We start from the raw sequence: 13,138 nt of genomic DNA, 5'->3' as shown, positions 1-13,138 counted from the left end.
GATGAAAACCTAGTTTTGGAAATTAGAGTTTCTTTTGGAGTTTTTCTTGGTAGAGTCTTAGGGGCTTAATTGATGGTTCTTATGCCTTCCTTTAGGTTGGAAGTGTTCTAGCTCTCTTTTGGAGTTTGGAAGAGTTCTTTACCATATAAGGTAATTTTCTACCTATTTATGGGTTGAATTTTGTGGATCTTGTGGGGTGTTCGTTCGAAACCCCTAACCCTCTTAGAATTTTTGTTAGGGAGCTAGGAGTCTAGTGGGCGTCCTCGTTCGCGCAAACGAAGAAGATTCAAGGGGTATTCGGTGGGTTTGACCTCACCGAAATGGGTTAACTCCTTCTATGTCATTGCTTTTATTGTAAAATGGAAAATCATGCATATTCATACTAGATAGAGTATAAATAAATTTTTGAATACTTAAAATGCATATATTATGCATCATGCTTTATAACTTCTATGTAGTAGAGAGACAAGTATATAGTAAACTTGTATGTGAATGACACTCTTTATCTATGGTTGGAATTATGTTTCATTTAGTGAAAATGACAAATTGTACATGCTCTTGGATATAGAACTTAAGCTTGACATAGTAAACATTAATGTCATATAGTGACACTTAACTTAGTAAATGGTTAAACCTTTACATGATGACATAGAGATAGACCGTTGGGTCATTAGTATTTATACCATATTTTAGATATGATGACAGTGGACTTGGGAGGGATGATCATGCTTACTTGTCATTGTGCTCATTCGCACATGCTTGTGAGGGTTGCTCCCGACAAGCCGACACTCCGGAGATAGCCAACGCGACACAAGATCACCTGTGCGGGATTGGGCGCCGAAATGGGATGCCGCGGGGGAGGCTCATTCCTAGAGTGGAAATGTTGATTACCACGGGACCATTAGGTATGGCGCAAACCGGACTACACTTGTGTAGGTCCTAGTGGATTGGAATAATGATAAATGAAAGTGAAATGTGGACATCATACTAGTTAGTGCATACTAGTCGTACATGCTCATTCATGTTATAATAGCACTATACATATGAAACTTCATGCTAAGTAGAGGCATATTAGTTTAGTAAATTTTATTAATTGCTCAAAGTACATATTGTTTATTTCAGTACACGTTTAAATATACTACTTATGCCTCCATGACCTAGTGATGTATTTCGCTGATGTCGACGGGTTACCCACTGGGAACTATTGACTAATAGTTCTCATTCTCATTATGTTGTTGTTTTTATTTACAGAGCCTTCCACGCCGGGAGAGGCTAGGGACCGCGGCAAGAGAGTTGCCTCTAGCTAGACAGATTGGTGATTGTACTAGGTGGTAATCTCTCTTTTTATTTTATTGGGAGAGAGACTTTTTGTACCCTATGTACAGAGACCACCACTTTTGTATCTAGTTTTATTTTAGTAGATCTTAGGATGTATGTACTACTTGATGGTTTACTCTAGTTGTTCAGTTTTATTTACTTCTACTTGTCATTAGAAATTAGTGGTAATTATGCTCTGATATCCTACTAGATGTTTTTACTTTCTCTCTTTTATTTATCATATTGTTGTAGACGCTTTATATGTTGTAGGCATATGGCAGGTCTGGACACACACTGGGCGGACTTTCGCTGGGTCCCGGGGCGTGACAGATGGCCAATGGGGCCTACCACAAATCACATACCCCTGCTACTGGTTGTGAGGTCGAGAGCCCTAGAACCGAAGTGCGATCGGGGATGTCTCGGTAGTCTTGTAGAACAAGATGGCCCGGCTTGAGTCTGGTGGAAAGGTCTCTTTTTTCCTTTCCTTTTACTAGCCGCCTCTCTTTTCTCGATCAAGGGTGGCTCCTCTCTCAACTAGGAGCATCTAGTCCATCACTTCCTTGTAAATCTGGAGATTCTATAACTAGACAAATCGAAAGATCTAGGCCAGAGCCTATTCTAGAACTTGCCTCTCATCCTGGATAATTGAACGACGTAAAATACACGAGGTGAGAGAAGTCCCACTTATACTCCAACACCGTCTTTGCCCCATGATGAATGATATCAAAATCCTTCTCAAGTTGTTGCATCACACTCTCCAAAATAAAAAAAAAAAAAAAGATGTTGAAGAGTAGGATCTAGAACTTGGCACATGATAGAAGGAGTTGGTGGAATGATCTGCCCTGATATACCTCCACCAACGGTACGTTGCTCCACTGAGGAAATGGATAACCAATTGGACCTTCTACTCAAAGATAAAAATGTTTACAAAGAGCTTCTCCATATCGTGGACCCAAGCTTCCACAAACGGTGCTCTCAAAATTGGTGAGGCTTGCTTGAGATCGCGCTTCTTCACCTCGAGCATCGCAGAGTCAATGGCAGACATGTGGGAAGTGGATAGGGAAAGGGTAGTCGCCGCAACCTCCATAGTGCCAGGGAAGTCACAATAGGAGACGTCGCTGTGGCAGAAGGAACAACACTGCAGGATCTCCGACATCACCAATAGTCGGCAAGGGAGCACTCAAACTCGCTTCCGCTGTTGCAGCCCTAGTCCGACACTGGACAAGCTGCTGAACAACACCATGGACATAGGTTCTCCCAAAGCCTTGCAACTCCATATGATTCAAATTTGAGAATTCAGGTTTGAATCATATGGAGATGTAGCTGTCGCGACTCAAACTTGGGGGTAATTTGGCCATAACATCGTTCAAAATATTGCACTTAATTATTTTGTTGTTTTCTTTTTATTTTTTAAACTATGAGTACTTATTGTTAAAAATCTATTTCTTTTCTCTACATTAAAGGAGGGTTTGGGGGGACCAAGGGGTGACACGTGTCCCCCCAAACCCCCCTTTACTCTCTCTCTCTCTCTCTCTCTCTCTCTCTATATATATATATATATATATATATATATATCAAAATTTAAAATTTTGATACTTTCAAATTTTTAAATTTTATATTTAATATTTTAAAATTTAAATTTAATTTCTAATATTTATTTTCAAATTTTAAATTTCAAATTTTAAAATTTTAAATCTCTAATCTCTATGAAATTAATTAATTAATTTTATTAATAATTCATAATATATAATATAGTTAATTAATTTTATTAATAATACGCATAATAAATTGCGTAATAAAATCTAACCTAATAGATGCAATTTAAATCACGTAAAATATCATTGTATAAAAAAATACAATATTTAAATTTGAGAAGTAAAATTTTAGAAATATAGTATATTTCTGTGTATATATAATTAATGTTATTAAACAATTTCTTTTACAATTTTATTTTTCTTCTATTTATTGATTTTTTAAAATTATTTTGATAGATTTATCTCAAATTATTTTCATATAAGTATTTATAAAATAAATTATTGTATAAATTTGCTTTGCGCATATACCGATTTTAATGACTTTTATTTAAATAGATTTAACGATTAAATTAGTTTTTTATAACTTTTATTTAATTAATAATTAGACTTATAAAACTATATAAACATATTAAAAAAAATAAAATTTATTATAAAAATATTTTTATATCCACAGCATCGCGCGGGTATTTCACTAGTTGGACAATAAGGTGTAATTTTTGTAAATCATAGGCAGTAAAGTGTAGATTGTAAAATAGTGAGCTGTTACATTATATGATTTTATAGTTTTTTTTTTTAAAAAAAATCTCACTGTGCTATTCTATTTAATGATAGATACTTAAAATTAAATAAAAATATAATTATAATACAGTTAAATGTAAAATTATAATATAGTTAAATGTAATGTTTTTAACCTTAGGATGATAATGTAAAATGTCTAGAACTAAATAGGAGGCAGTAAAGTGTAGATTGTAGAATAGTGATAAAGTTTTTAAATAAATAAGCACATAATTATAATATAGTTAAATGTAAAGTTTTTTAACCTTAGGATGATAAAGTAAAAACGTCCTGAACTAAATAGAAAGCAGTAAAGTGTAGATTATAGAATAATGAGATGTGATTATATAGTTTTTTTAAAAGAAAATTCACTTTGTTATTCTATTTAATGATGGATAGTTGAAATTAAATAAAAACAAAATTATAATATAGTTAAATGTAAAGTTTTTAACCTTAGGATGATAAAGTAAAAAACGTCCCCAACTAAATAGAAGGCTGTAAAGTGTAGATTGTAGAATAGTGAGATGTTACATTATACGATTTTATAGTTTTTTTTAAAAAATCCAACTTTGCTACTCTTCTATTTAATGATGGATACTTGAAATTAAATAAAAATATAATTATAATATAGTTAAATGTAAAATTATAATATAGTTAGCTATAAATTTTTTAACTTCAGGATGATAAAGTAAAACGTTCTGAACTAAATAGAAACATGTTTAAGTTTGCTAAAAAAAACGTTTGAGTGGCCTATTTAAGAATCATCTACTAGTGGAAGGGATCTTCATACACTTTCCCAGCTTCCCTTATTATAATAAAATAATAATAACTAGTGAAGCGACCCGCGCGTTGCGGCGGGTAGATATTGTTGAAATAAAAAAATTTTAAATTTTCTTTAATATCAAGTGAGGATAAAAATATAATATAAGTGTGCCGTTTGCTTTTTAAGCTATTACATAAATAAACAACTTTGTAGTAATTTATATACATATACATATTGCAATTTAAAAAGTAAATATCAATTCAATAAACTGAAATAGAATATTTATATATGCAACACGAAAGCCGCAAATAAAATAATTAAAAAAAAGTAAAAGGAAGAAGTTACATATTAATGCATAATTGACTTTATCGATGGTTTTTATACCTCAAGTTTTTAATACAATTGAGGACTCATAGAGATGTATTTTTATGTTACTTTATTATTTTGTAAATTCACTTTTCGAAAAAGAACAACAGTAACAAAAGAGGGAAAAAAAACTTTTTGTTGTCAAATAAAAATTCATTTGTACAGAATTTATATAAGTAAATTTCCAACTGGCAAAATTAAGATATTCTCTCGGTGACTTTATACGCACAGATCTTGTAAAGAAATTTTTCAAATTACATGGTGACAAAATATTAATAATATGATACAAACAAATAAATAAAAAACATAACTCAATAACCTTACATAGTTTCTCTCATCCTTTGCCTCTTTAACGCATATAGATACAAAATTTCAACTGGTGGCAGAATTCGACGAAATAAAAATTAGGTGCCAGCAAACAAAAGAAATAAAAGGTCCCTATTTGATGAACTACAAAATTCAATGTAGCTTTATCTTAAAATACGCCCCATAATAAAATAAACAAACACATAGTTAATAGGAAAGATAAATACGTTACCGGTTACCATCAAGAATCAAAAGGTCACCATTAACCCAATGAGCGCTTTCACATCCAAGATTAGCAAGTCTTTTTTGTCCCCCATATCTAGCAACCTAAGTTACAAACCAATTAGTATATACTTAGTTGTAAGTATAGATGATTTAAAATAAACAACAGAAAAAAGAATAAAAAAAATACCACTTCAAGTTCTTTTGGGATTATTCTGTCGTAAGAAACCAATTCCTTTTCTCATTATTTGCTTCCAAAAGAAAACTTTAGCAAGTAATTCTCTATTTAAGTATTCAATTGCCTAGTAAATTATATTAAAATAGTATAAAGAAAAAGAACTAAAAAATTAAAAAATGAATGATGAAGGCATTAGCCAACTGAAAATATAATATTTTCAAATTCTTGAAGAAGCTACCAAGGGAGAAAACAATTCTGTAGAATCAAAAATTATAAAAAATTTAGAAATAATTGGGCAAACAAAGGCTCAGTTAATCATCTGAATTAATATTAGTTGACATCAAATAGTTTCCAATCCCTTCTCTTTAGTTGAAAATCAAGCTACTGTAAAGGTAAATGGCTGTAATGGTTGCCATGTAGACATCCATATTCCTATGTCATTTAAATCTTCTACTATGAATTCGAAAAAAAAAAATGAAGAGAAGAAATGGACGTTATGAAACTTCATGGGATGCTATCTCATCAACCTTTAATTTGAATGCATAGCGATGATTCAATCCGTCATCATTGCCTACCTAAATATCTTCTCTGAGTAGCTGATCTTTGCCTTTCTAGCATGTCGAATGATAAAAAAAAATTCTATAAAAATTACATAAAACGACATATCTCATCAACCTAAAATGAATGCGCAAACAAAAACAAATTAATATAGATCAAATGCTAGAAGAGTGGCAGTAGTATCTAGAAAGCGAATACGAAGTAAAAAATTACAAAACGAAATAAGAAATATTATTAAGTACCTTTCCATTCTAAGATAGCAAATGCTCTGTTTCTTTTTCTGTTTGTTTTGATTACAAATCGGAGGGTTAAATGAGCATGTTAAACTCATCTAAAACTAAGGTTGTGACATGATTATGCTATTTGAACAGAAAGCTCTAAAATTCTTATACTTATTACTATCTATTTTTGGATATGCAAAAAAGAATCATCTATCATTCGTTCAGTAAATACAAATTAAATGCACACATCCATCAAACACTTATGAGCATTGTTAGCTATTTTTATCAAATATGCCAAAATATTTCAAAAAAGATATAACGTTTGGTTCAAGCAAAAAGAATAACTGTAAGTAGTTTCCTATAGAGAAGCAAACTATGAATTCTTATCAAGACATTATACATTATATTAAGAGGCAAAGAGTGGAAGACAGAATCATCACAGCCTCATAAGTAATCAAAAGCTTACAATAGTAAATTGAAGAGAAAAACATAAAGTATAAGAAGTATATTATGATGTTGCTTCTTCTTCATATATATTCAATAATGCATAAAAATAAAATCAAAAAAAGATTGGAGTAGATAAGAAGAAGTAATTTGCAAAAATAAGAGAGGGATGAAGAGCCAACGAACACGTGCAAGGCAAGTGTTAAAAAAAAAGAAGAAAAGAAGGCACTACCGAATGACTATTTATTTCGAGGACTAAATCAAAACTTGACAAAAAGTACAGGAACCAACACTACAATTTATCCAAGGAAAAAGACACTATACAAAACACTTTGCAATGGTCACCATGGATTATCTATAAAAGTTTTGAGCCTCGTGCTATCTATAACAGTTATATAGTAATTTGTTGCTACTACAAAGAAAAACCAGGGGCAACTAAATCTATTTCGTGAGTTACAATAACTTGTTAAAAAGGGAAAGTCCTTTTCTTACAGGAAAGACACAGTCCTTAAACCACTGCAAATTTTCTCTAACTCGTGCGTTCAATATTACTATTCAATTGCTACTGCAAGAACGAAACTTTGACACACAACCAGAAACGTGGTTTGCTGTCGCACAGAATTGCGGGTCGTTTTGGACCCACCTATACTGGATAAAAATAAAAATGTCACTTCTTTTGTTTCTATTTCCTTCTATTACAAACTTTGAGAGGAAGATAAAATAAATTGCATCAAAACTACCATAAAGAGTTTTTTTTCAAAAAAAAAAAGAAGCGGATAGTTTAAGTTTGATTAAACTAACCTTTTAATGCAACTCATAAAGTTTTACCTAACAATGAAGCAAAAATAAAAAGTAAAAAAAAAAAACTAACTCATAAACTTGTAAGAATTTAGCCAGAAATAAAGAAAAAATAAATTTTAAAAAAAGAAAAAAGCAAAAGTAATAATAAAAACAACTAAAAGTGCACACTCCTCACAAATATAGAAGCAGTAATCACTCAACCTTTTCTATAAAATCTAGTTTAAATAAAATAATAAACTCCATTCTTTTACAAACTTATTTCTCTATGTTCCCCAAAAAAGGATAAAAAAAAGGAGAAAAAAAACTCAGTAAGTTCCCTATTACCTCATTGTATAATTCCATCTCATGGATAATGGTGATGGTGATAGTACCATTGCCGGTGCTAGCAAGACGCCCACGATGTTGTATGTAAAGTTGTTGCAATCTTCAACTAATTTTTGTTCTCTAGTGAGAACATTATTCTTCTAAATTTTGTATCTACATTTTTCTCTCCTCTTATATCACAAAAATGAAACAAATAGAGAAAAAAAATTAACACTTTAGTCAATTCAAAGAAAAAAATTTTAAAAAAAGAAAAACCCAATAACTTTTGTTTAAAATAATATTACCTTAAGAATCCAAGTATGGTTTGTTGATGATGACCAGTAGATGAGTGCTGGGGTAATAATAGTGAGTAAGACCTGAAGATGAGAACATAAGCTCTTGGAGGCTTCTAATTTCTAATTTTATTTATGAAAAAGTTTAAAAAGGAAAAAAAAAAAAGTTTTTAGATCACGACACCCACCGCGCGTCTTTGGGTGCGTCATTGGCATGGCGGCTGGCCGTGGTAGCTGACAGAGGCGGCGACGGAGGCAAAGGTGGAGGTTGATGGCGGCAAGGGGCGTCATTGACAGACGTGCACGCGGTCGAGGCGGAGGCCGGCGCCGTGGAAGGTGAGCGACATGGACGCGGTTGAGGAGGAGGCGGCGACGCCGACGTCATGGTTGCAGGTTAGAGAGGGAGAGGGTGAAAAAAATGAGAAGAGAAGAGGAGGCGAAAGGATTCACGATGAGTCAGCGCCAGAGCAAAAAAAAAAAAAAAAACTAAAAGAGGAGGAGATCGAGGGACGGACACCAAAAAAAAAAAAAAAAAAGCGGAGGGACGTCTCGTGTGAATTGAAGTGGAAATTAAAATAAAAAAATAAAAAAATAAGGTCATCAAATAAATTATTATTGTAAATAATTTGAGAGGAGGTGGGTCTCATCTCTTTCTTAAAATAAGGAGAGAGCTTGAATCCCACAGAGATTAATAGATGTTATAGATTATAGATAATATTATTATTATAATGAAACAAATGAGAGACAGGACAGCTAAAGTATCTTTCCAAAAGAAAAGAATGTCTCATAGCCGTCCCCTGCAGACACGCGTCGCTTTTTCCGGACAGATAGGGTATGTTTCCCATAAGAAAACGCCAAAAAAAAAAGAAAAATCCCGCAAGCACGTCCAAACTCCATTTTGCGTAGAAATTATCCCCTCGCGATTGTCGGCCACGTCAGTCTAGAACTGACACATTTTTTGGAACATAAAGGTTAAAAAATTCAATGACTTAAAAATCAGCTTAAATCTCGATTCGACCGCAATTTAATCTATGAAGCCATCCGGTTTAATTATTTGAACTAAATAAATTAAAATTTTGCTTTAAACTATTTGAACCAATTGTTCAACTATGGAACACTGACCGTGTTTAGCGCAAGTGATAAATGACTTGATAGTTGATATTCGAGAATCCAAATTCGAATGCAAGTTGATTCATATTTTCAGTTAAATTTATTTTTAAATAAAATAAAAGAAGCATGTAGCACGCTATCTTTTTCTAAAAAAAAAACTATGGAACAGATAAATTAATCCAATTTTAATTAGATCAACTAGCTTTTTTTATCAAATTATATTAATATTTTGCCACATAAAATTAACTTAATTGATTTTATTTTTTATTAGCATGTGTTAGTTTTATAAAAAACAATGCTTGAAAACTTATATCTACTTTAATTTGATCTAAAAATTAATATTTTATACTTAAATATACTATTAAATATGTTGATGTCACTGGTTTTTTCAACTAATGGTTGTCTTACTAGTTCAACAAGTGATCCTTTTTATCCAGTAATATTTTCGAGTCGCTATGTAATCTATTTTTAAAATATTGCCGGAATCTAGAGAGTAAAAATACACTACCTGTCTCTTAGCTTTCAACTATATTTTATTTTGATCTTCAAATTTTTTATTTTAATGTTAGAGATTTTAAACTCTTGAAAGATTTTTATTTTAGTTGTTATGTATGTGTACTAGATAAAAATATATAAAACTTATCTGAACCATAGACTATTTTGAAATGGCTAGCCAACCTTTAAAAATTTTAATTTTACTATCCAACTGCTTAATTCATTTGATTTCAGTTAATCAACGACAATTTGGCTTTAAAATTTAAATACATTGTTTCTCCTTTCAGATTTAATTAATATATTTCATACAATTCTTGCAATTATTAATTTTTTAAACTAAATAATTAGCTTAAAATTTGAAATTAAAATATCGTTGACTGACTAAAATCAGACAAATTGAAAGATTGAATAGTAAAATTAAAATTTTAATAGGTTGGATAGCTGTTTCAAAATTACTCATTGTTTAATTGAGATTCTATTTGTTTTTTATCTATTTAGTATTGAAGCTTGAACTGTCACCTCCACTCCGTGCATGTGTATTTAATACTATGTATTTACCGATTCTTTCTCATCAAATATTTCTACCTTATTATTAATTAGGTGATAATTTTTTTTACTGTATTAAACATGACTTTTAACCTAAAAGTAATCAAATATTTCTACCTTATTATTAATTAGGTGATAATTTTTTTTACTGTATTAAACATGACTTTTAACCTAAAAGTAATCAAATATTTCTACCTTATTATTAATTAGGTGATAATTTTTTTTACTGTATTAAACATGACTTTTAACCTAAGGGTGCGTTTGGTTCGCGCTATTTTTTAAAGATTCCTAGTAATCCAATGGGAATAAAAAAATATGACGGTGTTTGACTAAACGCACTAAGTAATCTAATTAGTAATATTGGATTCACTTGGAAATATGATTCACCCCAAAGTACTAATCTCATTCCCTTGAAGGAAGGTGGGTATCCTCATATTAATGGATTCAGGTAATCATAATATGTCTAATCTCTTTATTTCTTCCTACCCGCGGCTAATTGATATTATTTTTCTTTACATTCTAACCTTATATCTCTCTCTAAACTTATTTTTCTCTCTAAATTCAATTTTTTTTCTCTCTCTAAACTAAGCTTTCTCTCTCTCTCTCTCTTTCTAAAATTTCAACTCTCACTCTCTCTAATTTCGACTATATTTTTCTTTCTATTTTTTCAATTATGCTCTCTCTCTAACTTATACTCTCTCTTCCTTTTTTCTAAAAAGATGTTGAAACTTTTGGTAACATTATCTAAAATTAATTAAATAAATAAATTAATTAATTGCATATTTTTTGCAATATTAAATAACATGGCTAATTAATATTACCGTGCGAACCAAACGCGGGAATTCCACATTCTTAGTAATATGATGAATAGGAATAAGATTCTCGGATATCTTTTATTCCTAGTAATCTTTCATAATGCGAACCAAACGCACCCTAAAAGTAATCAAATATTTCTACCTTATTATTAATTAGGTGATAATTTTTTTTACTGTATTAAACATGACTTTTAACCTAAAAGTAATCAAATATTTCTACCTTAATATTAATTAGGTGATAAATTTTTTTACCGTATTAAACATGACTTTTAACCTAAAAGTATTTGTGGGACTAAAGATCTACCAGAGCCGTAATATAAGAACATAAAGCGCACTAGTGGAAGCAATATTGTTCATTTCACCATAAGGAGAACAATAAAATATTTTTGCTACCGACCGTTCCTAAAGCAAGTGGCAAAGGGCTTGGTGGTTGGTACCCGAGACTCAAGTTCGAATCCTGGTTGATTCACATTTCCAGCTAAGTTTATTTCTAAATGAAGAAAACGAAGCGGGTAGCGTGCTATCTATCTTTAAAAAATAAAATATTTTTGCTAGTTTTGGAACTAAAATAAAACATTGCCAAAAAAAATTAGAATCTCAAATATTAAATCTAAAATGTTGAGGAACACAGTAGAGTTCTAGGAAAAGTTCTTGATCTAGCCGGGTAAGTTACCTAAATAATAAATATAGATTATTTGACAAGATTTGTAACACAAAAACTGACCGTCCTAGCGCAAGTGGTAAAGAAATTGATGGTTGGTACCCCAGGTTTAAGTTCGAAGTCTATTTACTTTATATTTCTAGCTAAGTTTATTTTTAAAAGAAATAAGCAAAGCGGGTAGCATACTTATCTTTCTCTCATAAAAAAAAAAAAATGTAACACAATCAGCTTACATGTAAAACAACGTAATTTTTTGTTTGTACCATCTAGAATTTTTTAATTGTGTTTGGCGGTTTATTTCTAAGATCTCTAGCCTTTGTAAAATTATTGTCTTTACACACGACATTTAATATTTAATAAAAAAAAAAAATAATAATATTAAATTTAAAATTGTGTACGATATATGTGATTAATATATCTAAAGGCTCTCATATTTAAATAATAATTTCTGAAAATGTGTCACTAAGACACTACACTACAGTAATTTGTTAGTAGGTATTCTCGACCATTTGATGGTGGGCTTTAAATTTAGATCCTGCTTGAAGAAAAAGGTAGGGTACGTGTGTGTATCTTATCGGCTAATTTCCAAATGGAAATTCAGTACCTGAACATCAAATAATCTCAAATATCAAAGATATAGACAGGTATATTGTTAAACTAATGGAGAGTAGCGTTCAAATTTTATAACTTAAGTGCACAAATCTTTTGACGAGAAAGAAAATTTTGAATATATTATAGGTAAAAACAATCAGATTTAATCTGAATTTTACCAACTTTACCATTTTTTGATTGGGCTTCGCAATAATCCAAATGATTTTCAGTAAAAAAAAAAATGTGACAAGCAAAAAAAATGACTCTTGAATAAAAATAATGTAAAATATACATCTCACTTTACAGTGTATTAATAATGCTGCTCTTATTAGAATGTATAGAAATATTGTGGAGTAGTCGGGAAAGGTAATCTAAGCCCTCACCTACCGGTAACAAAATTTTATATCATGTGAATTTATTATGTCTTTCCAAAGTTTATTCTTGGTCACATGAAGAAAAGCCAAAAAAAATTATAAATTTTATAATTTAAATTGTAGATTTCATCTAATGACTCATAGTTTAAAATTTTGGAATAAATGTACAAACAAATTCAAAGCTTAAGCACTTTTGCAAGTAAACCTTCTGAACTTTTAATTTTGATAATAAAATTTTTAAACTTTACGAGATTTTTTCATATATTATTCTTCTCAAGCGAAGTTAGGCTTCGTTTGGGATTGCCGGGAGATTACGTTACGTGCGGTGAGAAAGTACGTTGAAAAAATACCCTGTTTGTTTTCGTACGTAATATTACGTTCCGCATATCGCGATGAGTCGGTAACGATATATTTTCAACGATCCGACCAGAGAACGTAGAAGCATATTCCTATATGCTTTTTCCT

At 30.9% G+C, this 13,138-nt stretch overlaps 1 long non-coding RNA gene across 1 annotated transcript; it reads right to left on the bottom strand.

The window, feature by feature from the left end:
• Window positions 5,023-8,533, bottom strand: LOC109709582. The gene is made up of 4 exons (XR_002216146.1): window positions 8,270-8,533; window positions 8,094-8,165; window positions 7,810-7,979; window positions 5,023-5,388 (listed from the first exon to the last, which is right to left on the bottom strand). It is a non-coding gene; the product is annotated as an uncharacterized LOC109709582 (long non-coding RNA).

Source organism: Ananas comosus, linkage group 4 (assembly GCF_001540865.1).
Source record: "Ananas comosus cultivar F153 linkage group 4, ASM154086v1, whole genome shotgun sequence".
Taxonomy (NCBI): Eukaryota; Viridiplantae; Streptophyta; class Magnoliopsida; order Poales; family Bromeliaceae; genus Ananas; species Ananas comosus.
This window is presented reverse-complemented; position numbering and strand designations above follow the sequence as displayed.